General features: G+C 42.2%; 1 long non-coding RNA gene across 3 annotated transcripts in view; it reads left to right on the top strand.

Annotated features, from left to right (window-relative positions):
• The first annotated feature begins 7,067 nt into the window (after window positions 1–7,067).
• Window positions 7,068–27,164, top strand: part of LOC118903770 — an 86,162-nt gene continuing 66,065 nt past the window's right edge. Inside the window, exons 1-3 of one of the 3 annotated variants that reach the window (XR_005021862.1) lie at window positions 7,068–8,467; window positions 9,555–9,599; window positions 14,242–15,568. This is a non-coding gene — a long non-coding RNA (uncharacterized LOC118903770). Of the gene's footprint in view, window positions 9,600–14,241; window positions 15,569–27,164 lie in introns of all 3 variants that reach the window. The other 2 variants (XR_005021863.1, XR_005021861.1) reach the window with 2 other exon arrangements.

The raw sequence follows: 27,164 nt of genomic DNA, 5'->3' as shown, positions 1-27,164 counted from the left end.
TATATGTGCTTTACAAATTAGTGCCCCCAAAGATCTAAAAAAAATATTACACAGAACATGGTGATTATCCTTAGAGTTACTTGGTTTCTCCAAGGGTAATTGCAATTTAAGTTGCTAGGTCTGAATTCCTATCATGACCTCATGGTATTCATGTACTTACAGGGTGACTTTGCGTGGCTGTTGGAGCCTCAAAGTATTGTGCACTGGCTAAAGTATGGGAAAGCGCTTGGGAACAGGTGCGAATCCAAAATGGTGAGTGCAGTGTGTTTGTACGTGCTCCTGGCTCTACAGGGCTTGCAATAAATATTATTGAATGCATGTGTGAGGGGGAGCACATGCAAACATACACCTGCAGGCTCCTTTGTTCTCGCAAAGGCTGACCAATTCTCGGAGTGAGCAACCTTTTACCCAATCAAGGGTCACTCCCACTTAATAAGCTACATGCATTTGTTACGTTTATTAGATAGTCAAGGGAAGAGAAATACAAATGTCTCAACTTCCTTTAAAATCAAGAATAACAAAAGTAAAAACATCTTTCATTAAATACAAGAAGTACAGGCACACAGTTTGGGAGGGAGAATAAGAAAGATACAGGAGACTATCTAAGACCTTGAAGCAGCAGAGAGCTGGAGTTTAATCAGAGAGGTGAAGACTGTCCTGAAAGTAGAGGCATTATAAAATGATATGGCTTTTGGAGGCTTCAAGGGAACCCGCTGCTTGAGCCCAAACTGTGGTGCGCTGAGGGCTACTCCTGTTAGCTTGCTAGCACCAACTGTTAAATATTCAGGAATCTTGGGAACAGGTTGTTACTGTTGGAATCTTGAAACTGGCCACAGTGGGAGTATTTACACCATGAAAATTGGCAAACACTGCAAGCCAGGGCTCCCAGCCCCAACCCAAGCCAATTTATCAGCATGCCACTGAGTTCAAGTATCGTTAAAGGAACACTATAATGAGAAGCCCAGTTTTCTAATAATTTGTGTGGGACAGGGTCTCCCTACTCATCAACTCTCAGACTTTAAGCCTTCCCCTGAGTGACTCCAAGTCTCGCTTCCCTTCCTTCCTTCTCTCTCTAGCTCTTCCAACCCTCAAGAGACTATCACAACTGAACACTAATTTGTAAGAAGCCTGTATCTGAATATGAATAGGTAAGAGCATAGATTTGAATTTGAACCCAGGTCCGACAACCTGGGTTGGAATCCACAAGCCTGTATTTACCAGATGTGTGATTTGAATAACACCTCGTCAAGCTTTGGGTTGTAAAAGGGGCATAATAGCTCCCCACCTAATGGAGTGGTTGTACGAATACTAATATCTTCCTTAAAGTGCTGCTGGAGGTATTAAATGAGTTGTTATATGTAAAACATTTGGAACTCTGGCCATAGAAGGCCCCACATGTGTCTCTATTATTGTACTTACGATTGGGAAGACGATCATGTGCACAGGGGACACTGTAGACACTCACTAAATGGGAATTGCTTTTCTTCTTCTTTTTGCAGTTCCATTATTAGACAGAATTGGCATTGGGGTTAAAACACCTTTTTCTTTAGCAGCTGGCAGGCTGATGTCTCTTGGGCCACAGCCTGGCTATTTGGACAGTCTCTGTTGTCACATCGGATGCCATTTTCTGGGAGTGGAAATTCAGCTTTAAAAATGGACAAGCACCAAGTGGTTGGGCTAGGAGACCCACAACCCGTGGAAGCAGGCGGAGCAGGGAGAGCCTGGCGACCCGTCCTTTCTCTGAATTGACAGAACTTACTACCTGTAATAGTCTGTAAGAACTGCATGCATTTGTTCTGTATTCCCTTGGGATTTTATTAGCGCTAAGGGTACCATGGTGATAACTTTATCCCCTTTTTGCTCTTTTGTGGTTGGGCTGGGATGGGTGGAGGTAAGCAGGGTTCTGCCCCCACCTCTTCTCAACTGCCTCTCCACCCTCTCCCTATAATAGTGGTCCTGTGTTCAGTGACACTGACTGCAGAGAGGCCCAAGGATGGGACAGACCTGTGAGACCCATTCCAAGGACATGCCAGTGCCAACAGAAAATGGGGAGAGGAGTGTCTCCCTGGCTTGTAACGCTCTGGATAGAGCTGACTTGATGTTCCAACTCCTGGGCCTCTGAGAACTAAGTCTTCCCTGGCCTCCAGGCAAAGGGTCTTCCCTCAAAGCTCAATCTCGTTAACAGGGGAGTTCTTAATTCTGAAAAATACGGTATGTTTCAGCAGGTGTGCAAATTGGCCATTAGACTCTACAAGTGAAAACGCATTCATGAGGCTATAGGACTATAGGTGCAAGAGGCCTGATTGATTGCATGTGTTGTGTACAGTGATCCCTAATACAGTGTATAGTTTTAATTAGGCTTCTCTAAAATCTCTAAATCATGCTGAAACTACATCCATCAATAATTTCTCTGTTGAATTGTGGTACTTTCTTAGCTTCTACAATTTATGCAAAAATAACACCAGCCCTTCAAATCTCTATTATCCACAAGAGTCAGGAACCTCAGGGGAACCCTCCATTCTCCAGAATCCTAAATTGGTTGTATATGGTTTTTTTGGCTTTGTTTTCTGCCTGTAATCCCTTAAAAATCTCATCAGTTATTTCAGGGCAAACAATGTCAGTCTGCCATGATGATGAATTGAATAAGAAAAAGAAGGAGGAGGAAGAAGAAGGGGAAAATAATCATGGCTAACAGCCACTGGGAGCTTAGCCTGTGTGAGAATCCATGCTAAGCAGCTTATATGCACCACTCTATGAATATACAAAACAACCTGTGAGGCACACAATATTATGAGCCCTGTTTTATAGAAGAGGAAGTTGAGTCTCAGGGGAGTGAACTTACCCAAGGTCCCACAGATAATAAGTGGTACAGGATTCAAAGGTAGGCCCTCTAACCTGAGAGTTTCATGCTTAACCATTGTGGTTTATATCCTTAAGCATTTTGGATTCTGGGGTTGAAATAAAGGAACATATGATTACAAGTTGGCATTATTAAATATATTGCAGCATGTTAACCAGCTCTCCAGAAAAAAGCAACAACCCTAAATTTTTAGTATTTGTCCGTTTCCATGGTGTAAATATTCCCAGTGTGGCTAAGTTCAAGTACCCAGTTTTTAAAATCCCTGCACATCACTGACTAAATATCAGTACGAAATGGGAGAGGGTTTGCTGTAGGTTTAGGAGAGTTGGGTCCTGGGCTGTCTTCCCTCTTTACTTACATGCTGCTGTAGCAAGACTCAATCTTTTTTGAACTTCAGTGCACTCCCTCATCTATAAAACAAAAAATAGAATCCACTGCCTTTGGGGCTTCCCTGGTGGCGCAGTGGTTGAGAGTGTGCCTGCCAATGCGGGGGACGCAGGTTCGCGCCCTGGTCTGGGAAGATCCCACGTGCCACGGAGCAACTAGGCCCGTGAGCCACAACTACTGAGCCTGCACGTCTGGAGCCTGTGCTCCGCAACAAGAGAGGCCGCGACGGTGAAAGGCCCGTGCACCGCGATGAAGAGTGGCCCCCGCTTGCCGCAACTAGAGAAAGCCCTCGCACAGAAACGAAGACCCAACACAGCCATAAATAAATAAATAAATAAAATGCTGGCTTAACTCCTAGAGAGTTTCATTATTAAAAAAAAAAAAAAAAAAAAAATCCACTACCTTCACTTTTTTTTAAGCCTCAGGAAGGGTCTCTATAATGTGACTTGACAGTTTGGAAAGTATAGTTTTTTTAATGTGAAAATGAGGAATCTGCTAGTCACTAAAAAGGTCACTTTTGAGAAGAAACGTTAAGTTTCAAGTTTAATGAAGTTCAATAAATACAGTCATCTATTTCCCTCCCTCCACCTTTATCTTGTCTAGGCTCTTTTTTTTTTTTTGGCTGCACTGAACAGCTTGAGGGATCTTAGTTCCCCGACCAGGGATCAAACCCGTGCCCCCTGCAAAGGAAGCACAGAGTCCTAACCACTGGACCGCTAAGGAATTCTCATTGTCTAGGCTCTTCTTGAACTTTGCTTTCTTATTGGGTGATTGTTGGAGGAAAGACAATCAAAGTCACTTTGCAATTTTACCTTGGAAGTATTTTGATTTTCTAAGGCACAAGTTCTTCAGCTAGGATATTTAGGACAATTAGTTTTCTTTGTAATCCCATTTATTATATTGTATATGCATATAAAAGCATCCTTGAGAAATGATCCATAAACTTTACAAGACTACCGGAGAGTGTATGGCAAAAAAAAAAAAAAAAAAAAAAAAAGCACATATCCAAATGGAGAGTTCCAGAGGGCTTAGGAACAGAATTTTTTTTTCCTCATCTGTGCTGGGAGAGGGCAGATTTCTAGCAAAGGCATGAGGAGCCACCACTTCATTGGCCTCACTCTCCAAAATGAAAAGGAAAGTAAAACATGTGCCTTACTTTTCTGAATATTTAAATTTAACTGAAATTTATTAGCCATTAAATACTAATGGGATTTTGATTGACTTTTATAAAGCATGTCGTCCATTTTTCCACCACCACCCCCCTTTTTTAATCTTTCCTCAAAGCCAACTATAAATACTGGCTTTGAGTCAATATTTATAGTTGAGAATGAACATTCTTTCAGTCATTGGGAAGCATGTTCTTTCAGGATAATCTACAGTGAAGGAAAAGCTTGATCTTCTTGTGTTGGAAACTTGGGTATCGCTGAACTGTCTTCTCTCACAGGAAGACATCCTTTAGCATTCCCTCATTCCTTTCACAAATATTGAGGACATACCACTTGCCAGGCAGAGTGAAGGCACTGGGGCCATTAAGACAAATGTCCCCTGCCCCTGCCATTGAAGAGCTAAGTCCACGGAGGAAGACACTAGGTGAGCAAAAAGTCACAATGCAAGGTGCTGAAAGAGAGGAAGGAACAAGTTGCTGTGGGAGGATGTGACCTCCACAGGTGGCCAGACAATTACAGAGGACATATGGGTATATCGCAGCTGCGTAGATGTCCTCGATTGAAGTTAGTTTTTATTGATTTGTACAGAATTTTAACAGTAAAGATAGACACATTTAAGGACTCATTTTTATTGCTTAATTCTCATATTCAACTAAAATATATATTGTGTATTTGAATTTCCAAACAAAATTCACATGTGCATAAAGGAACACATTGCATTATTTAATCAGTAGTTCTCCATGTTGGATACACCGTAGAATTAATGACCTGATGGCAGGGGTGGCGGGGAGCTTTTTAAAAATACAAATGCGTGGGCCACTTTTCCTTGGCGGGCAAGGACCTGAGAGAAATCACAAGGAAAGATGGGATGCCCTTGAAGGGGAAGAGATGTTGCCAGAGTGTCTCCTGCCCCCATGACCCACACTGACCATACATATTGAGGGCACATGCTGGCTTTAGTGGGCTCCAGACCAAGCCTTACCTGCTCCACTGGCAGGTTAGCACCACGGGCACAGACCTGCCATATGATGGAGATGCAGACTCCCTGGCAGGCCTCCTCGCCCCACAGAAATGATTTCCCACCTGGAGCGCTGGTGCTTGAAATCCCCCCATTAGATAGCCGTGGCTTTTCTGGAAGTCTTGTGTTCTTCAAAGACATAAGTGCCTCTGAGGAATTACACGAAAACTTATTGGTTATTTGTACCATCCGGGGGCTCATTTCCTGAGAGCAGGTTTTGAAAGAAGGCGGCAAGGTGAATTTATGAGATTTGGATTCTTGACTGAGAGCTGAAAAAGGGTACAGGAAGAGAAAGTGTCTGTTTGGTTCTCTCCAGGTGGCATCCCTCACCATGGACCTGCACCCACTGACCACCTCAAAGTAGAATCACTGCTTTGTTTAAATGTCACTTACGACTCTTCGTAGTTCCCTAATGACAGGAAGATGCTCTTCCATCCAGTTTTGACCTCTCTGTTTGCTATGGAAAAACTTCCTCTTTCAAGTGGGATTCATGTCAAGAGAACCAAATAAGAAGCAAATAGAAAAATAAAATTCATAAGGCACAAATGGGGAGAAAAATCACTGAATCCTTACAAAACAACTGGCATTGGTCAAGGTGGTGCTCCTCTATATGCTACCTGCATGATACATCGATATATGTGTCCTTCTGGCTCAGAACCATAAGCACCTCTCCTCAGAGAGGCTGGGCGTGGATTGCTCTGTAGAGCACTTAGCACATCCTGAGTGCTCTGTAAATGTCGGGGATATGACATCATCTTCAGGGGATGTCGCCTCAGAGGAAGGTGCCATGCGGATACTAGTATTGTTATTCTTTTAGCACAAATTTATAATTGACTTTCTGTTAAACATTGCCACAAAAATTAATTCTGTATGATTACAGTCATTAAACAAATGCCTGGTAATGAATGCTTTCTTATTAGCATTCCTCAAATCACTGGGGTAATACCATATAAGGCTGTTGCTCCATTGTCAGATTAATTGGGATGCACAACCTGCCTTTTGCAGTAGAGCCTGCACACAGCTTTATAGCAGCCGGACCATGATTTAAGGCTACTGCTGGACTAATTTATCTTCGAGTTTTTTTCCTATTGCTCCGTTAGGTACAATTTACAAGTTAGGTACATTCCGTTAGGTACAATTTACAAGTTAGGTACATTCCGTTAGGTACAATTTACAAGTTAATTACAGCATACAAGTAGCTTAAGGCAATTTCTACCTGCTAAAAAAAAGCAGTGTGTTTTTTAAAACCAAAATGCAGGCGAGAGCTCTCCCACCATTCTTCTTTTGATGCCGAAACTAACCCAAATAATAAGGACTGTGAAGGTTTTCACCTGTTTTTGCATCGGGACGGTCACCCCAAGAATCACCTGCCTTCTTAGCAAGCAGGACAGAAATAGTTAAGTCCCGAAGGCTGTGAGTTAAAAACTCTGCCTGAGAGACACTCAATGTGAGGTGTGCCTGCCAGGTGTGGGGTGGCACTGCCAGGTGTGGACGGAGAAAGGCTGCCCTCCCGCAACTCCGCTTCACAGTCAAGGTCGTCTGACTGGTGCCACCTTAGAAACTGGCCCGGTTCTGTAGAGGACATTGAACGATCACACCCTGCAAGTCAGCTGACTGCCGTGTCATCGCTGCTGCTTTCTGCATCATCGCACTGCCCCAGCCCTGGTTCCTGCCGTTTCCTCATCACAAAGCATACAACTAGGCAAAAAGCGACAGTTGGGAAGTGTTCTTTTCCTGCTGCTACCTAGCATTTCTTCCGTGAGGAGTATTTACCTTTGTTTAGCCAGGAGCAGAGAAGCAGTCTGCATGCACACAATGGCTTCACACTTGGCAGCGTGCATTTCCAGCAGAGCAGGTACTGCTTGGAGCCTGGTGGCCAGATTGCCCCTGGTGGAGCGCGGCTGGGTCCCCAGCACTTGTGGGAATAGCGTGTGCGGGCTTCTCACGCCGCGCCGCTCTACCTGCAGGAATACAGGCTAGGACAAAGGAGATGCTGATGCCGTTTGTCTGGCTGGGGCCCGGGCAGGCAGACTCCACCGAACTGATGCTGTGTGACTCTCCCAGCTCCCAGTTCGGGCTGGTCACGGGGGCTGGAGCAGATCCCCGCTCCTCAGTTAGAACACGGTTTAAAGGAGAAACCAGACTCACTGACCTAAATGCATCCCAGTCCTCTCTGGATGCGGGGACAGCTGTCGACTAGCAGTGACACAGCCAGCCATCAAGTGGAGAATCGTTGCGACTGCAGTCTGGGTGCAGGTGGAGCCCGGGAGATTGACAGTTTAATTGCGGTCCTCCGATGGCTTCTTATTTTCCTAAATAATTGTGCTCGCTAAGTGTACAGTTGCCTGGATTAGTCTGCCTTCCACACAGTCTTCATCTGCGCTGGTGGGAAATCAGGGTGCCAGGCAAGGCTGTTTAGTGCTGGCTCCTTCCTGCGTGATGTGATTCAACTAGGATGGGTCACACTGACAACAAAGAAGGAAGCAGAAAGCATCACTTTATCTTCTCTTGTGATGTTAGCGGAACACAACTGTTCTTCTTCGCAGTGATGCCCTCCTCTGTGTGTGTGTGCGTGTGTTTGTGTGTGTGTGTGTTTTAATTCATCTAATCGAAGAGCCTAACAGATATCATCATGGATGTGTGCCTTTTTAAAAATGATTTGGAAAAAAAGGCAGCCTGTGGAGACAGCGATTTGAGACAGCTGCACATTTAGGTTATTGCCAATTTGAAATACTTTGGTTTGTGAAGCCGAGCCCTAAGAGACAAGCTGGGTAACTGAGAAAGAGATCGTAGATAAAGAAATAAAAATGACAAGCGTAATGGAGGCTCTGTGGAAGGACTGTCAGAGCATCAGTTCCTGGATGGCAATTTCGCCAGGCTGAGATTGAATAATTCATAGATTGAAATTACCCTGCTTTCACCTTTCCATTTAAACCGGCATGATCTGAATCTCTAATAAATTTTCCAGATAAAGTAAAATGCCAGTTTGAATCTGAAGAGCTTTTAAAACCAGATGCTGCATCCCTGAATCTTTCGGTATCTTTCACAATTATCCTGTGAGGACTGCACTTCATCACGAAGCAGCATTACCAGTGAAAATTACTGTGATTACAATAGCAACAGTAGAATACCGTCAAATGATCTCTAATTTACCTAATTTGCTAAGACTGTGTGCTTTTAACGCCCATTGTATGTCACCCTGCCGGGCACCCGGGATCTCTCTTGCACCGAAACAAAAGTGAGGCAGTGTATGTGATACCTTAACTCCCAAAGCAAAGAACATTCTCCTAGGTTACAACGTCTCTTTCGTTGGGTTTGCATTTGTGTGTGTGTGTGTGTGTGTGTGTGTGTTTCCATTGCCTATACCCCAAATGTCCATTTGGGGAATTGGTGAACGTGTTGTGTATTTGGGGTTGATTCTTGGATACAGGAGAGCACAGACTTCTTAATTTATACACCCTTTTAATTTTAATGTATACAAGCATGTGTTTACCAGAAGGGAGGGAAGATTCTGTTCTAGGAGGAGTTTAAAAATGCAGCCAAGATGAAGTGTTCATCTTTGTTTCTTTTTTGAAACCCCTCTCTGCTTTCAGGTTAGAGAGTCTTTCAGGGAATTATAATCCTGGTGTGATGTGTTAAAACAAAAACAAAAACAAAAACGTTTCAGATTGAGAAGAAGCTCAAGAGATATCCAGTAATAACTCTGTGCAGCCCTTATTGAGAGCATGTGTGCCTGAGTGAGTACAGGAAGCTTTGGTCCTAGACTTTGGTTGTGTTTGTGTCTGCTCGCTCTCCAAGTAGAAGTCTCACCCAAATAAGTGCTGCAGGTTTTGCCTCAGGGGTCACTGTGCCACCTGCGAGAGTGGCATGGTTCTTCAAGCCTCCGTGGAGAACAGACTGTGATCATTTGATAGGCACAGGCACTTGTGGAATTTCACCCTCAGTAGCAGACAGTATGTGGGCTTCTGCTAGTCAAGTGATTTAAGTTTGACTCTCTAGGTAGGGTTTCCGAGGGATGACAATCTCTGCGGAGGAAGGTGGGTTTGAAACATACCTGTCTAATATTGCGAGTTGTTTGCTGAAGACCCTGAGCTCTGGTATATTTCTTAATCCATTATCCCAGCTTTACCTCTTCCTGCACGCCTGCAAACACCTTTGGCAGAAGGAGGTAAGTTGTATTTCTAATCATTTCTATAGTCGATGATGTTCCTTGTTGTCTGGTTTCAGTGGGTATATGTTTTTTATGTTATACTTTCTTTCCACTTATTGTTATTCTCACTAACCTTGGGATAATAAACAACTTTTTTTCCTGTGTTTTTTCTAAAGACAAATGAAACATGGTATTTTTAAAAAGTGATTTAAATATAGTTTTTTTTCCCCTTTGTCTGAATACATACAAAGTTTTAAGGCTTTCCAAAGGAAAGGGGGAAACAGTTTTACATTGTAAATAATTTGTTTAAAAATAGCAGCAATTCACTAGAGATCAATTCTGTTACCATATTGTTTTGTGAGATAGCTCACATTTCTAATACTGAACCTATTATTCTTATCTTTGGAGGAAGAAGCTTGGCTCTTAGTGACAAAGGGCTTTTCACAAACCCACACTGCCTAAGTGCCAAAGTGTTTTCTTTTGTAGCGGGGTGGGGGGGGGGGAGAAAGAAACATAGTCTTGATATTCTGCACAAGGTTTGAAATTCCTGGCATTTTAAAGCTCTCCAATAGGCAAAATTGGAGCAGGGTAATTAATCATTGATTGAGCAAACTGGTTTACAAGTCTGATATTTAAGTAGTAACAGGTATCCTAAAATTCTCTAAGAATAATTGGAAATCAGATTTTTGTTACTTTTTTGGGAATGAGAAACTAATTGTATTCACTTGATAAAATAGCAAATTTGAAACTGATAGTTTTATGATTCAAGTATTTGCACTTCATATTCTTGGAAAATGAGAGGTTTGTTTTATTTTGTTAGGATGCAAGTGCCACTAGTGCTATCATGTGTTAGTGCTTGATGATATTGATGATATTGAAATTCCCTTGTTTTGCCACAAAAAAGAAAAGATTCAACATTTAGAGCTGCTAACTTAAAAATCTTGAACTCCAGTATTTCTCTAAAATTAAATTTTCTTTTCAAACTATATTTAAGTCATTGAATGTAAATGATCATGGTATTATAAAATAAGTTCTTTAGATAATTTCTAATCCATTGTTGACAACTTTTTTCACTATGGATATGTCTTACTTATAATGCTCTAGATAAGCATAACAGTTGAAAATGACTACCAGGATAACTTTACAATTGCAAGTAATTTGAAAAAATTAAAGAATCAACTGTAAAGTAGGGATTACTTTGGGTGAATCTCAGATACTGTCATGGCTTAACACTATTTTGTACCTTTTTTTTTTTTGATGGGCGTGAGAAAGATAGGTATGGGCGTGAGAAAGATAGGTAAAAAGTTATCCCCTCCCTCCTAACTCCTAACCCCCAATCACTACAGAGCGTCAGCTACACTTAGCAGGAATGATTTAAAATGTAAACACCAGAACCACACTTATAGAATCCACAAGAATGCCTCGTATTTTAAGATAGGACGTGCAAACTTTATCACTTAATAATTGCAGTCTTTTCTGCAATACAGATACTTTGGTGAACAGATGCATTTCACATATAGTCAAATAGAATATTCCTAGTTGATATGAGATGTCTCTAATTAACATATGCTACAAGGACAATGGCAGAATATAGTTTTCCCTAAGTTTTAGGAGTGTAGTAATGAAACATGCTTTTACCAAGTACAAATATTTGTGCTATCCTAGGCTGCCAAAGAGAAAAAGGCAGGTGAGACAAAAGAAACAGGTGAAGATCAAAGAAAAGCACTCACATTATTCAGTGAGGCTTTTTTTTAAAAAAAATAGCATGATCAAAAAGACTGAAAATCTTGTGTCTGTGCACTGTCTTTTTAAAGAGCCTCTTCTCTCTAGTAAGAGAATCTTTCCAACATTTTACCATGAAAAATTTCAAACATACAGAAAAGCTGAAAAGTTGTAAACAGCCAGATACCAACCCTCTAGACTCTGTAAATACCATTTTCCTGTACTGGCTTCATCACAAGTATATCCAACTATCTACCCTTCTGTTTATCCATCAATCCATCTTATTGTTTTGATGCATTTCAAAGTAAGTTGCAGGCATCAGTGTACTTTACCCCTAAGGAGATGCCTGCTGAAGTGTTTAACTAGAATTCAACATTTGTTTATAGTGTTTTCCTAAGTAAAATTTATATATGATGAAGATAGAATTTTGAAAACAACATACTGTTTTTTCTTACGTGGCATTAATTATTTCTTTAACGTGATGAGTGGCTGCCTGCAAACCCTCATGATCCGATGTTTTAAAGGTACAAATCCCCCATTAATGGTGGAGCAAAAGAAGCCCTTCCCAATCTCAATCCCCATCGCCCAGGTGAGCCTTCATCCGCTGAGCCCGGGGACCACTAGTAACTCAGCATCAGTATTGGGATGCAGGAGGTTTCAGGGCATACGTAATTAATTCCCAAGGTCTATCCCCATTCTTGAACCAGCTTTCCCTTCTTTTATCTGCAGGCCCTTGAAAAGTAACCCCTTTGCCTCTGGAACAATCACCAGCTGTTCTTTTACTTGGGTTCTTCTCTGCCTCTTCCCTTTCCTCCCCTACCTTTCCCACTTGGTTTTTCCCTTTTCCACTTCCTTCTGACTCCCAATTTTTTTTTCTCAGAACAAAGAACCAAATCTCTTCATTTTTCAAGTCATTCTTCTGCATGCAATTTCAGGGAAATGATTATGGGAAGCAAAGGTAGGGAGTTAAAGAATCACAAGAACGCTTAAAGGGATTGGTCATTTATGTTATAAAAACATAAATGAGTTAAGGATTGCCCTCTCAAGACCTCTTCATGTATCCATCTCTTGAATGCAGTCTTGTGGGTGAGATTTATCCAATCCTCTCTTAACTGAACCCTAGACCAAGCTTCTTTATAATCTGGACTGGTGTAGTTCCTAAGAATAAGGACATTCTCTCTGCTTCCCAAATGTGCTAAGTTTCATAGACTCAGCTTCTGGTCACCAGCTCTGGTCCATAACATTTCCATCAGTAGCAGCACAAGGCCTGCCTCTTAAATTATGCTTGGCCTTGACCCCCCAGGATGAGGAAATTCTCAAATCTTTGGTCCATGTACACATGGCACTTTCTAGGTGGCTTCTCCCTCGGGCCATCTTTCTTCATTCAGTTCAGCATGCCTAAAGCTTTCATTAGATATTAGATAAAAAGATCATTAGATCGTTGTGGCTGGGTCTATCTTTGGCTGGATTGCCACCAATTCGCCTATTTTTATAAAGTACTAGTTGGTTATAACAGACCAGTTAAAAGTTTAGGTTTTGTTAATTAGACAAACCTGGATTGTAATCTGTATTGCCACTTAACTAGCAACATTACTCTAAGCCAAGTTACTCAACCATTTTGAGCTTCACTTCTTCAAAGGGTTGCTGTGAATATTAAATTACATTTATATATTATATAACATATACATATTATCTATATATAAATAATATATAAATTATAATTAATTTATATATATATATTTTTAAATTTTATTTATTTATTTATTTATGGCTGTGTTGGGTCCTCGTTTCTGTGCGAGGGCTTTCTCTAGTTGTGGCAGGCGGGGGCCACTCTTCATCGCGGTGCGCGGGCCTCTCACTATCGCAGCCTCTCCTGTTGCGGAGCACAGGCTCCAGACGCGCAGGCTCAGTAATTGTGGCTCATGGGCCCAGTTGCTCTGCGGCATGTGGGATCTTCCCAGGCCAGGGCTCGAACCCGTGTCCCCTGCATTGGCAGGCAGATTCTCAACCGCTGCGCCACCAGGGAAGCCCTAATTTATATATTTATAAATTTTTATTTATATTATAATTATATATTATTTATATATAAATGAAATGTATATATTATATAATATATATAATTATATGACATTCTATTAAGTATATATAATGTATTCAGCACAATGCTTGGCACCCACTTGGTACTCAGTATATATTAATGTCCTTATCATCATCATCACCACCATCATCATCATATCAACCGAAGGTGCCATCCTCCTAGAACTCAACTGGCCCTCCATCAATCTGGGTTCTCTAATACAGCAGTCCCTAACCTTTTTGGCACCAGGGACTGGTTTCGTGGAAGACAATTTTTCCATGGACTGGGGTGGGGTGGGGGGATGGTTTCTGGATGATTCAAGCACATTACATTTATTGTGCACTTTATTTCTATTATTATTACATTGTAATATATAATGAAATAATTATACAAAGCAATTGATTTATATGGTGTCTGTGCGGTCAGACCTCTCTGCTGATGATAATCTGTATTTGCAGCCTCTCCCCAGCACCAGCATCACTGCCTCAGCTCCACCTCAGATCATCAGGCATTAGATTCTCATAAGGAGCGCGCAACCTGGATCCCTCACACGGGCAGTTCACAGTAGGGTTTGCGCTCCTATGAGAATCTAATGCCGCCTCTGATCTGACAGGAGGCGGAGCTCAGGCGGTAATGCGAGTGATGGGGAGTGGCTGTAAATACAGATGAAGCTTCTCGCTTGCCCGCCACTCACCTCCTGCTGTGCGGCCTGGTTCCTAACAGGCAACTGACTGGTACTGGTCCGTGGCCCGGGGGTTGGGGACCCCTGCTCTAATAGATCCTAGCAGACTGCCCTCTCTTACCATGTCCAAATTTGCTTATTTTAATGGACCTCACATTAAATTTCCCCCTTTTTTTAAGGTCTAAGAAGGCCCCTCCCCCCAGCTTTCAGTTTGGTGTGGAGCAAAAACAACCAATAGAACTCACTGAATGATCAAGCTCTTCCAGGTGAGGGCTCCAGGTTTTCCTCAGCTGTTCCCCATGAGACTGCCCTCCTTCTTTCAGAATTCTACATTACAAAGTCAAATTGTGGAATATGTGCAAGCATAGGTTTAATTTAATTTTAACAAAAGGGGGAGACACAGGGTCTTTCCGTCTAGGAGGGTCAAAGGTAGAATTGTGGAAGATTAATTTCCTACCACATCACTGCAAAACATAGCAGATGACTGAGGACGTACCAGAGAAACACAGCCTTTAGGCTCAGCAAGAGGGGCCTCTGCCCTGGGCACCGTGCTTTTGAGAGCTGCACTTCAGAGGGCCCTGCTCTGCCCCTCTGCTGTCATGCCCTGTCACAGCACCCCCCACAGGGCAAAGTCAGTGGGTCAAGGGGACTCGTCCATCCAGAGCCTGCGCTTCCCCTCCCTCCTAGAGCGCGCTTCCTGGAATCCTGAATTCCTGCATAAGCATCCCTGTGTAAACATCCGCGGCTGAGGATGAAGGATGCTGCCAGTGTCTGTACTCCTAGGCCTGAGAGGCGGGCAGAGGAGGCCGCTGGGGAGCAGCCTCAGGGTGTAACCGAGCAGGACCCTGTGGGGCCTTCCCGGGAGAGACCCCTCCCCCATAGCCTCTGCTGAAGCTCCTCTCTCAAGTGCCCAGGTAACAGTATCTGATGCACGTTTCTTGAGTTGTTTTACAGATGAGAAAACCTCCACCACGTGGAAGACATTAACTGCTTGATGACCATGAGCACGTAGCCCTCTCGCCTACTGGGGCCTAAGGATTGAGCACGTTAACCCCTGTGACGCCTGTTACCTCACCATCAACCAATCAGAGAATTGTGCACGAGCTCATCACGTACCCTGGGACGCCCCTCCCTCACCTGGCCTTTAAAGATACTTTGCTGAAACCCATGGAGGAGTTGCGTGTTTTGAGCACTAGCTGTCTTGGACGCCTTGCTTGGTGCCCTGCAGTAAACGCTGCACATTCCTTCATCACAACCAGGCGTCAGTAACTTGGCTTTACTGCGCGTGGGTGAGAGGACCCAAGTTTGGTTGGGTAACAAGGTGGGCTGGAGCGTCCACACACGTGGGAGACGCCTTTCCTAACGCAAGAAAGCACCGGGAGTGAGCAGAGGGGTTGGTCAGGCCAGAAGCTGCTGCCTGTACCGCCGCCTCATTCTGGCCTAGAAACCCGGAGCAGGGAAGAACCGCACGTTCCGTTCTGGTCTTGGGAAGGAGGATTTGTCAAGGTAAGAGAGTAGAATTTATTTTCTTTAACAACATGTTGGCTTTATTTGTACCTTTTAAGTATTTAGAGATGGTGTGGAGGCCTCTGTCTGTACTCTTGCCCAGACCCTGCTCATGGTGGTCAAGCCTGAACCTGAGCTCGCTTTTGGAGGCTCAGTCCCCCCGAAACCTGATTGGTTGGCCGTTATTGTGTTCGTGGACAAGTCAGTCTTTACTGTTAGTACAAAGGGAAAAAGGCTGTTTGCTCACTCAAATCTAGGAAGCTCATTCTCTAATTGAGGTTTTTAATCCCCAAAGTTTTTGAAAGTTAGTAAATTCAGAAAGTATCAAAGTTCCATTTTGTATTTATGTATAGAACATTATGTGGGTAAAAAAAAAAAAAAAGTGAAAATGATTCATGATTCTCTCTACTGACATATTAAAGAGGTAAACTGGTTTTTTGTACTTGACCTAGGCAGAAAGCCAGCAGCTAACTGAATTAGATAGGGGGCTGGGCAGGATTGGTACATTAGAGGCTATGGACCCAAAGTCGCCATCTTATTGAGCTACTTAAAGACATGATCTCTCTTTCACTGCACTGACTACGATATTCGGTACTGAAGATGTGAGTTGAAAACAGATAAGTTAAAAAATTAATACCTGGCAGTAGGAGAGTCCTGTTTCATAAAATAAATCCTAGAGTATGTATGATTTTTTAAAAATTGGACTTCCAAAAGAAAATTCAGGGGTCAAAAAGAGACTTGGGAAGCATGGAGAGGGAATATGCCCAGGGCTGTGGGTGTTTTACACACAGTAAATGATAGACGTGTGAAATGTCATTTAGTCCAGCATAAAACACAGGGGCTAACGTAGCCGAGTCTGGAACCAGTCAGCCGGGATTTGAATCCTGATTTTGTTGCTTTACCATCTGTGTGAACTTTGAGTTTTTAACCCCTCTGGTTTTCAGTTTCCTCATACGTAAAGTAGGGATAATAGTGCCCTCCTTGGGCTTCCCTGGTGGCGCGGTGGTTAAGAATCCACCTGCCAATGCAGGGAACACGGGTTCGAGCCCTGGTCCAGGAAGATCCCACATGCCGCAGAGCAACTAAGCCCATGAGCCACAACTACTGAGCCCGTGCACCTAGAGCCTGTGCTCTGCAACAGGAGAAGCCACCGCAATGAGAAGCCCGTGCACCACAACAAAGAGTAGCCCCCGCTGACCACAACTAGAGAAAGCCCGCACACAGCAACAAAGACCTAACGCAGCCAAAAATAAATAAAATAAAATAAATAATTTTTTAAAAAGTGCCCTCCTTGGAAGGTAGGAACGAGGATTAACTTAGTTAATATTCGCAGAACTCTTAGGAGAGTGCTGGCACAGAGTAGATGCTGTAGAAGCATTTGTTAAATAACAGAGTAAAAATGGAAGATGAAGAAATTCAAGTCAAGAGAAGTTATTAACTTGTTCCCCATCACACAGTGAATTAATAAAAGATCCACTGTCCAACACAGATATTCAAATATCAGACCTGATTCTGAGAGTGGCACATTGCCCAAGAGCTGATTTTGGCCAAAATAAAAATATCTATTTGTGTCACTTATTAGATGTCTAAAGGAGAAGGAAAAGGAACTTTAAAAAATACTGTAGTACATTATCCTGATATATTTTTAAAGTTTTTGTCCTACCCTTTCTGTATTTAAACGTTGTTTTTTAAATTGTTATTCCCTTTTCAAGTTAACTCTTATTCCTAGCCAATAATCTATCAAGAGAGCTTACTACCTCACTCCAGTGCGTTAAGTACTCCAGAAAAAGGGCCGTTGCCACACACACATACACATCCCATCATTGTATGGTGCAGTGAGTCTCGTTACAAAAATAATGCAAATATATGAAAGAAATTGGGAAAATGCACAGAAGCGTAAGAAGCAAAATAAACCTCAACAATAATCCCACTCCTCTTAAGACAAGCATTGATTGTCTATATGATACAATTGTGTGTGTGTAAATAAATTATAAAGATTGGACTTAAATTGCATATCCTGCTTTGTAACCTTTTAAAAAATGAGTATATCAAGAACAGACCCCTTTAATTGCTGTATATTATTCCAATATACAATCCTTTTAGTGGGACATTTAAATTTTTCCAGATTTCTACTATTATAGATGTAATTGGAAACATTAAAAGTTTAACGTGGCAGAATACATTCAGAAGCAACCAAGGTCTTTCTTTCCTCCTCTTCCCAAGGACCTGCATAGGCCTTTGAGTCGTGGTTATCTATACTTTCCTTGGTCCCTAGGGGCAAGTCAGTAGGCCCTTGTGTTTTCAAAAGTGTGTGTTCAGGGAGATGAGTCAACTGAGAGTCCTACATAGGAAAGCGTTGGAGGCTTTGAACTTCCAGAGTCAAGAGGGAAAAGGGCCAGACCGGAAGCAAAAGGTGGACTATTCCAACATTCACAATGAGGGGTGGGTTCCTCAGGAGGAGGCAACCGTCAGGAGGCTGTGGTGGCATCAAGCTGGTGGTGGCATCCTGGAGGTGCAGAACTTTGAATGGGGGACTGTGGGATTGCCTGGGGAATACTCTACATTCCTGTGGCTGAGGTGGGTCCAGAGGGTTGTGGTGTCATTAGCAGAGGCTCTGGCCGTGACAACATGCATGCAAGCCTAGAGAGTAAAACTTCTTGGAACTGCCTTCCCTAGATTCTTCAACTGCTTAAGCCCAAGGATTCTCCACAACCCCAAGGGCTGCAAGAGGAAAACTAGAACTCGGAAAATAATTAAGCATCCCACCAACTCTAGCTGGTGGTGATATACTAGCCTTAATATTGTTTGGAAAGATGATATGGTACCCAAGTCTCAGGGGTACACTTCTTGTATGTATAACTTAGTATGCCTGATGATCTGCTTAGTATAAATTCCTAGAAATGCAATGACTAAAAAAAAGGGTCCAGTTGAAGGCTTTTTGTATATCCTGTGTCTTATAAGTTTCTGTATTTTTCAAGTCCACTGATTCTTCTATTTATCTCTCACAAAGGGTTGTTAGGGAAAGGGGGAAAAGCAAAATTAGCCAAGCTAATTGATCATTAAGTATAAATTTCCATTTATAATCTTCCCCATCTCAGAAGACTTCAATTACTGGATTACTCTATTGATAAGCCCAAGTGATAGTTAATCATTAAGTATTTAAGCAAACAACATAAATTCCCACATGAGCAAGTGACATGCACTTTATCAGTTATGCAGACTGTCAAGAAATTAAAAAACCCAACTCCTTGGCACCCTTGCCAGTTGTATGACCTTGAGCAAGTTACTTAACTTCTCCGAGCTTCAATTTCCTCTTCTCTAAGCAATGGGTAATAATAGGACTGACTTCTTGGGGTGATTGGGAGAATTAAAAGTGGTGATACATGAGATACACTAGAAGAGTACCTGGCACCTGGTGAGTACTCTATAAATGTCATCATCAGAGCACGCAGCATGCCCTCCAAGGCGGACCTCCTTCCTGAATCCCCAGTGTCACCTCTCCTGCTCCCCTCACCTCAGGCGCCAGCTCTACTGAAATACTTGCTATACTCTAACCTTGCCCTGCTCTCATTTGTCTTGCCTACGATTGTACATGCTGCTTTTCCGCCTGGAATGACCTTGACTCCCTTCTTTTCCTAGCGAATTCTCTTATCATCCTTCGAGATTTAGCTCCTGTGTTATCCCTCTCCCTGCAAAGCCCTTCAGCCTGAGCTGGGCCACCCCTCTGCTGTCCACTTATGAGATGTGGCAGAGTGTATTTTAATTGCTTGTTTACGCTGCTGTACCCCACCCCCAGGTAAGCTCCCCAAGGTCAGGGAACATGCTAGATTTTCTGTTGTATCTCCAGGGCCCAGCCCAGTGTGGCCCATCATAAATCCTCAATAATCATGTGCTGAATGACTGCATTTGTCACAAGATCACCAGGGGAAGAACGGAACCATTTATATTCGTAGTGTTTTCGAGCATTTCCACATACATCTCATTTGATTTCTATGTACCAAACAAGCAGGGATAATTCCCACTCTTATAGATGTGGAAACGGAGACTCAGGGAAGTTAAAGCTCTTACCCAAGGAGACCTAGCCTGCAAGAACCGAAGCCCAGTGCCTCTTCTCCTGGCCAGGTTTTGTTTTGTTTTGTTTTGTTTTTGCATTACACAGCTCCATCTTTCTAGAGCAGTCTCTATAAGACACTGTCTGTGCTTTTGACTAAGGGCTGATCTCTCCAAGTAGGAGTTAAAAGAAGGTTAGAAACAGCAACGTAAATCCTGGAGACAGGTGAGCTGGTTGGAAAACTGGAGTAGCTGATGAAGGAACGGAAGACAGAAGAGGCGGGGTTTGTTTGTTTGTTTGTTTTTCTCTTTATTGGAGTATAATTGCTTTACAATGTTGTGTTAGTTTATGCTGTATAACAAAGTGAATCAGCCATATGTGTACATATACCCCATATCCCCTCCCTCTTGAGCCTCCCTCCCACCCTCCCTATCCCACCTCTCTAGGGAGTCACGAAGCACCGAGCTGATCTCCCTGTGCTATGCAGCAGCTCCCCACTAGCTATCTATTTTACATTTGGTACTGTATGTATGTCAATGCTACTCTCTCACTTCGTCCCAGCTTCCCCTTCCCGCTCCGTGTCTTCAAGTCCATTCTCTACATCTGTGTCTTTATTCCTGCCCTGCCACTAGGTTCATCAGTACTGTTTTTTTGTTTTTTTTTTTAGATTCCATATATGTACGTTAGCACACGGTATTCGTTTTTCTCTTTCTGACTTACTTCACTCTGTATGACAGACTCTAGGTCCATCCACCTTGTTACAAATAACTCAATTTCGTTCCTTTTTATGGGTGAGTAATATTCCATTGTATATATGTGCCACATCTTCTGTATCCATTCATCTGTCGACAGGAGGACCCGGGTCCTGTGGAGGTGCTTTGGGAAGGTGCGAGAATGGACCCCAGGGTGATGTGTCCACCTCTGAGTTTGAAAAGTGGATCAGAATACTTACCATCCACTTTTCCAGAGGGCTTTAGGCCAACGCAAATCATTTTGATTCTCTTTCCTTCTTGAGGCCTCAGGACATTTTAAATTTATTTATTTATTTATTTATTTATTTATTTATGGCTGTGTTGGGTCTTCGTTTCTGTGCGAGGGCTCTCTCCAGTTGTGGCGAGCGGGGGCCACTCTTCATCGCGGTGCGCGGGCCATTTTAAAACCTGCCTCTGTGATTCTCACCCGTGGGCACGTGGAGCTGATTCGGGGTCCATCGACCAAATGGACATCAGCTGCCTGCTTTCCTCTGCTGTGCTCTGAACTTTCCATTCAGAAGCTGTAATTGATACCCCACTAGTTACCTTTCTTGGTTCGTAGAAGATTGGTGAGGCAGGAAGGAGCCACTCTTGACCACGGTTGCATTTACGTTCAAGAAGAACGAATGCTCTTCAGAATTTCATGCCCCAGATACCAGTAACAAAGGAGCTGTGATGGACAACGTTTAATTTCATTATCCCTCCTTGGAGGCTGATAATTAAATGATGCTTTATTAGAAGCGTTGTAGAGTTAAGCCGATGTGCTCTTCCGTGCTGCCTTTAATTTTCAGTCCCTTCTGCTTTGTGAGTTAGGATAATGGCCATTCTTCATATATTACTTTCCAATTTTCAAACCACTCTCAGCTGTGTTATCTCATTTGTTTCTTATGACCCTGAACTTGGAGCATAGAGAATTGAAACAACTTAAAGTCATCCAGATGGTGAGCAAGCAGATCCAAAACTCAGCTCCTGACTGCAGACTCGGGTTCTCTGCTCACCTCTCTGAGGATATCCTGACCAGGATTCACCTGATGCCCAGTCTAAGGCTACCCTCCCGGGAGCATGAATTAGCATTCCATACAACTTCAAGGCTTCTGAAATCAAATTTTGAAGATGAGTGGTTTGGGGAGGAAAGGACTGAGTGAAAACTTTCAGACCCAAATCAAAGGCAGAGTCCCCCTTTCCATTCTCATACCATGAACGTTAACTCTTTTGGCAGAATAATTGTAAATGTTCAGGAATTGTAGTCGCAAAAAAGATTTCATGCATTTCTAATGAACGGGTCTTTTATGATAAGGCCAGTTGATAGCAGGAAGGGAGCAAGATACTGGGTGAAAAGCATGGAATAGGGAGTGAAACGGACTTGCCTTTCAAGCCAGCTTTGCCATGGACTGGCTGTGTGACCTTGAGAAGTTATTTACTCTCTCTGGGCCCTTAGTTTCTTAATTTTTACAATGTAAATAATAACTACCTTGTAATGTTGTGAGGGTTCACGGAGTAGCATGTCCCTCCAACACTTAGAACACCAGTTCATTAGTAGATGCTTGATAAAAAATCTGTTGAATTGGATGAAATGAATTTGAGATACATATGGTGCACCTATGTGGAGTCTGGAGCCTGGTGAAAACAACAAGGGCTTTCAGCTATCAAAGCTCTACAGAAGCACCAGAGGCGAATAAGTTACCTTAAATTAATCTAGCAATGGCATAAAAATAAATGTGTATGAAAGAGATGATTTGTTTGCTTATTGTGAAATCAATACCAACTCTCGTTCTGGTCGTTTAAGAGACTGGAGGGGAAGAAAGTGCTTTTATTTTTTATTTTTTTTTTAACATCTTTATTGGAGTATAATTGCTTTACAATGTTGTGTTAGTTTCTGCTGTATAACAAAGTGAATCAGCTATATGTATACAACTGACAAAGGATTAATCTCCAAAATGTACAAGCAGCTCATGCAGCTCAATATCAGAAAGTGTCTTTTAGATCATCTTGAAACATGGTTAAGTAAAGGGACTTTGCCCCAGTCTTCCTCATGCTTTCCGGCTGACAAGTATAGACTTGCTGGAATCTTCAGTGGGTTTGTGAACTTCAGGCCACTGGTACACCAAAATTGTACCATATTTGCAAATCTTGTGTAAGTTCACAATGGGGCATTGTCTTCTCTGCTCCAGGGTATGAGGATTGTCTGGAAAAAAAGGTTAGTTGTTGCCATGACGGAACTTGATATAGCCAAGACTACAGTGTAGTATTGAAGCAGAAATAAACCATGGGCTCTTGACATGTTTGCCAAGTGATTTACAAATGTGTTTACTTAAAAAGTAAGCATAACACATAATCTTATATGATATTATGTCGAGGGAAGTTTTATGACTCTAAAGTGCCCACATCATATTCAAGTAATGGCTTCACATCTCTCTAATACGATCTTAGATCAATTTTTAGTTTTATCCAAATATCTTGATTTCCTGATCGTTTACTTATGTCTCATTTATCCAGTTCTCTCTTTTTTTTTCCTTGACATACCTGAAACTAGTTTTGAATAAGAGGAACTGTATTAACCTTAGAACCTCTAAAAGCAAAGTGTTGTTGGAAGTTTTCCAGTGAAGTAGATGGAGGGGGAGAAGGGTGTCCTTGTATTTTTTTTGGTATTTCACAGCGCTTTGAGAGGTAGGGAATGTACAGCTTTGAAATAGTGAATCAAATCATCATGGACCTAATGAGATCACCTGATCCAATCTCCAGGCTTCAGGCAACAGAATGTCTAAATCTTCTAAGATACGTAGTAATGAATATCTCTCAACTTCAAGATCTTGAAGGATAGAGACATTGCTGTCTGCCTTAATAACCTGACTAAGGGCTAAAAACTTTTTTCTGCATCCAACTGAAACTTCTTTTGTCATCTAAATGATAAAAATAACTGATCAGACTTCTTGTGGAAGACACATAGATTGATAGACCCAACACCCATTCCTATCACTTTTTCCCTTTCTGTCTCCACTATAGAATCTTGGAAAGTTAACCAGTCACTTTCCCAACTTCCTTTGTAGATAGAAATAATGCTGCAAAATTTCAGGTTAATATTCAGCAAATGAATATCTGCTGCGGGTGGTGATGAAGCAAGGCTCTGGATAAACTTTTGTTGTCCTGATAAAACATGACAAATATGTCTTGTGATACCCTTTTCCTTTCTTCCTGTCTTAAATGCAGATGTGAGGCCTGGTGCTACAGTAGCCATCTTGAAACCATGAGGGAAAGGCCAAGAGAATCACACAGACATTGGTCCTACCTTTTTGAGCAATTGAACCACTTCCAGCTACCACTAACCTCCAAACTTCTGATAAGAAAAATCCACCCCTATTCCTTTAAGCCACTATTGCTGGGTTTTCTACTATTTGCAGTTGACCTCAATGCTATCTGAAATTCATTATCTAAAAGATTTCATGTGGCCAAAGAGTCAAATCCATTCAGCTTCTCAAGGCAGACTCTGTTCTCCCACTGCACTTTTATAAGTTCCTCCCTTCCCCAATCAATGCACGCTCATGAAGGCACTGGTTCCTTGGTTACTTTTCTGTGTTTACTCTTTTTTAAAAAAGTTTTATTGGAGTGTAGTTGCTTTACAATGTTGTGTTAGTTTCTGCTGTACAGCAAAGTGAATCAGCTATATGTATACGTATATCACCTCGTTTTTGGGTTTCCTTCCCACTTAGGTCACCACAGAGCACTGAGTAGAGTTTCCTCTGCTATACAGTAGGTTCTCATTAGTTATCTATCTTATACATAGTAGTGTATATATGTCAATCCCAATCTCCCAATTCATTCCACCCCCCCCCCTTTTCCCCCCTTGGTGTCCGTATGTTTGTTCTCTATGTCTGTGTCTCTATTTCTGCTTTGCAGATAGGTTCATCTGTACCATTTTTCTAGATTCCACGTGTATGTGTTAATATATGACATTTTTCTCTTTCTGACTTATTTCATTCTGTATGACCATCTCTAGGTCCATCCATGTCTCTGCAAATGGCACAATTTCGTTCCTTCTTATAGCTGAGTAATATTCCATTGTATACATGTTCCACATCTTCTTTATCCATTCCTCTGTTGATGGACATTTAGGTTGCTTCCATGTCCTGGCTATTATAAATAGTGCTGCAGTGAACATTGGGGTGCATGTATCTTTTGGAATTACGGTTTTCTCTGGGTATATGCCCAGGGGTGGGATTGCTGGATCATATGGTAGTTCTATTTTTAGTTTTTTAAGGACCCTCCTTACTGTTCTCCATAGTGGCTCTATCCATTTACATTCCCACCAACAGTGCAAGAGGGTTCCCTTTTCTCCATACCCTCTCCAGCATTTATTTTTTGCAGATTTTTTGATGATGGCCATTCTGCCTGGTGGGAGGTGATACCTCATAGTGGTTTGGATTTGCATTTCTCTAATAATTAGTGATGTTGAGCATCTTTTCATGTGCCTCTTGGCTATCTGTATGTCTTCTTTGGATAAATGTCTATTTAGGTCTTCTGCCCTTTTCTTTCTTTTTTTTGGCTGCATTGGGTCTTAGTTGCAGTACGCAGGATCCTTGTTGGGACATGCGGGATCTTTCGTTGTGGTGCGCAGGTTTCTCTCTAGTTGTGGCTTGTGGGTTTTCTCTCTCTAGTTGTGGCGCGTGGACTTCAGGGCGTGTGGGCTCCAGAGCATGTAGGCTCTGTAGTTTGCGGCACTTGGCCTCTCTAGTTGAGGTGCAGAAGCTCAGGAGTTGTGGCTCATGGGCATAGCTGCCCCACAGCATGTGGGATCTTAGTTCCCCGACCAGGAATCGAACCCGCATCTCCTGCATTGGAATGCGGATTCTTTACCACTGGACCACCAGGGAAGTCCCTTCTGCCCATTTTTTGATTGGGTTGGTTGTTTTTTTGTTATTGAGCTGCATGCGTTGCTTGTATATTTTGGAGATTAATCCCTTGTTAGTTGCTTCGCTCGCAAATATTTTCTCCCATTCTGAGGGTTGTCTTTTGGTCTTGCTTATGGTTTCCTTTGCTGTGCAAAAGCTTTTAAGTTTAATTAGTTCCCATTTGTTTATTTTTATTTTTATTTTCATTACGAGGCGGGTCAAAAAAGATCTTGCTGCAATTTATGTCAAAGAGTGTTCTGCCTATGTTTTCCTCCAAGAGTTTTACAGTGTCTGGCCTTACATTTAGGTCTTTAATCCATTTTGAGTTTATTTTTTGTGTATGGTGTTAGGGAGTGTTCTAATTTCATTCTTTTACATGTAGCTCTCCAGTTTTCCCAGCACCATTTATTGAAGAGACTTTCTTTTCTCCATTGTATATTCTTGCCTCTTTTGTCATAGATTTATTGACCAAAGGTGCATGGGTTTATCTCTGGGCTTTCTATCCTGTTCCATTGACCTATATTTCTGTTTTTGTGCCAGTACCATACTGTCTTGATTATCTCTATTTACTCTTGGTTTACTTCCCACTCTGCCCTCATCCCTAAATCAGCTCCGTTTTTAAAGGCACATAATTGTCTGTAATCTCTGTTATAGACTGAGCCCTACATAATTCCCCAGTAAAACACTTATGTGTGATCACTGTGTTACCTAGACTTTCCTGCTAAGTCTCAATTGTTCATCTGCTTCTCCAAGTCCCTCTACTGGAAATGCAAAGGAGAGGCAGGATAAATACTTTGAATGACATGAAGAAATGACATTAATAGCCATGGATTACTTCGAAAATGTTATATAGCATTAGTTCTTCCATCATTCCGGGTAACCATGGAGCATCTATAAATAAAAAGGAGGTTCTTTAAAGCAGTGGTTTTGACACCAGAAGCATTTTTATAATCATAGTTTCATTAATGCAAAAGTTTTCCTTTATAAGACTTAATTTCTCATTAGTCAGAATAAGAAAAATTATCCCTAGAAATTAGTTACTAAATGAAATCAGGTGGTTGAGTTAGATTATCTTTAAGTTTCCTTCTAGCTTCGAATTTATGATTATAATGAACTTTTCAGACTTGTGCTTGATAGAAACACATCTCTCCAAATAATCGAGTGAGATCTTGGGGAACTAAACAAAATCATTTCCTTCTCTTCCTGTGTAACTCAGTCCCAAAGCCATTAGATGAAGTAGAGGAAAGTAGAAGTTCATGGTGTGGGGAGAGAGGGAGACAGGATGGCCCAGAATGGGAAATTGGAGCCCAAGTGGGGTGTCCCCATAGAGGAAAGGGTAGCCAAGTGTGGAAGGTCGGATCCCAAATGAGGAGATTGATCAAATAAGTATATTAAGAGTGACGGAAACCACGTGTATTAGTCTGCTCAGGCGGCCATAACAAAATATGTTAGACTGAGTGGCTTACACAACAGAACTTTATTTTCTTATGGTTCTGGAGGCTGAACATCTGAGGTCAGGATGCTAGAATGGTCCAGTTCTGGTGCAGGTTTCTTCCTGGCTCTCATATAGCTGGCTTCTGTGTCCTCACATGGCAGAGGGCTCTGGCGTCTCTTCCTCTTCCTATAAAAGGAAGAAATCCATCACAAGGGTCCTGCCTTCATGAACTCATCTAAGCCAATTACCTCCCAAAGGCATTATCTTCAAATACCATCATATTTGGGATTAGAGCTTCAATGTATAAACTTGGGGGGGATATAGTTCCATCCATAGTATCATGTTCCTCACTACCAGAGAAGGGAAGTATAATGGGAGGAAACTAGAATTAACCTGTGGGGTTGGATTGGGAGTGGAGAAATTAGCATGAACTCAGGATTTCCAATATATAGATAGATATAGAAATATAGAC

The sequence above is a fragment of the Balaenoptera musculus genome, chromosome 11 (assembly GCF_009873245.2).
Source record: "Balaenoptera musculus isolate JJ_BM4_2016_0621 chromosome 11, mBalMus1.pri.v3, whole genome shotgun sequence".
Lineage (NCBI taxonomy): Eukaryota > Metazoa > Chordata > Mammalia > Artiodactyla > Balaenopteridae > Balaenoptera > Balaenoptera musculus.
The sequence above is the reverse complement of the archived record's forward strand: the minus strand, read 5'-3'. Positions and strand labels throughout refer to the sequence as shown.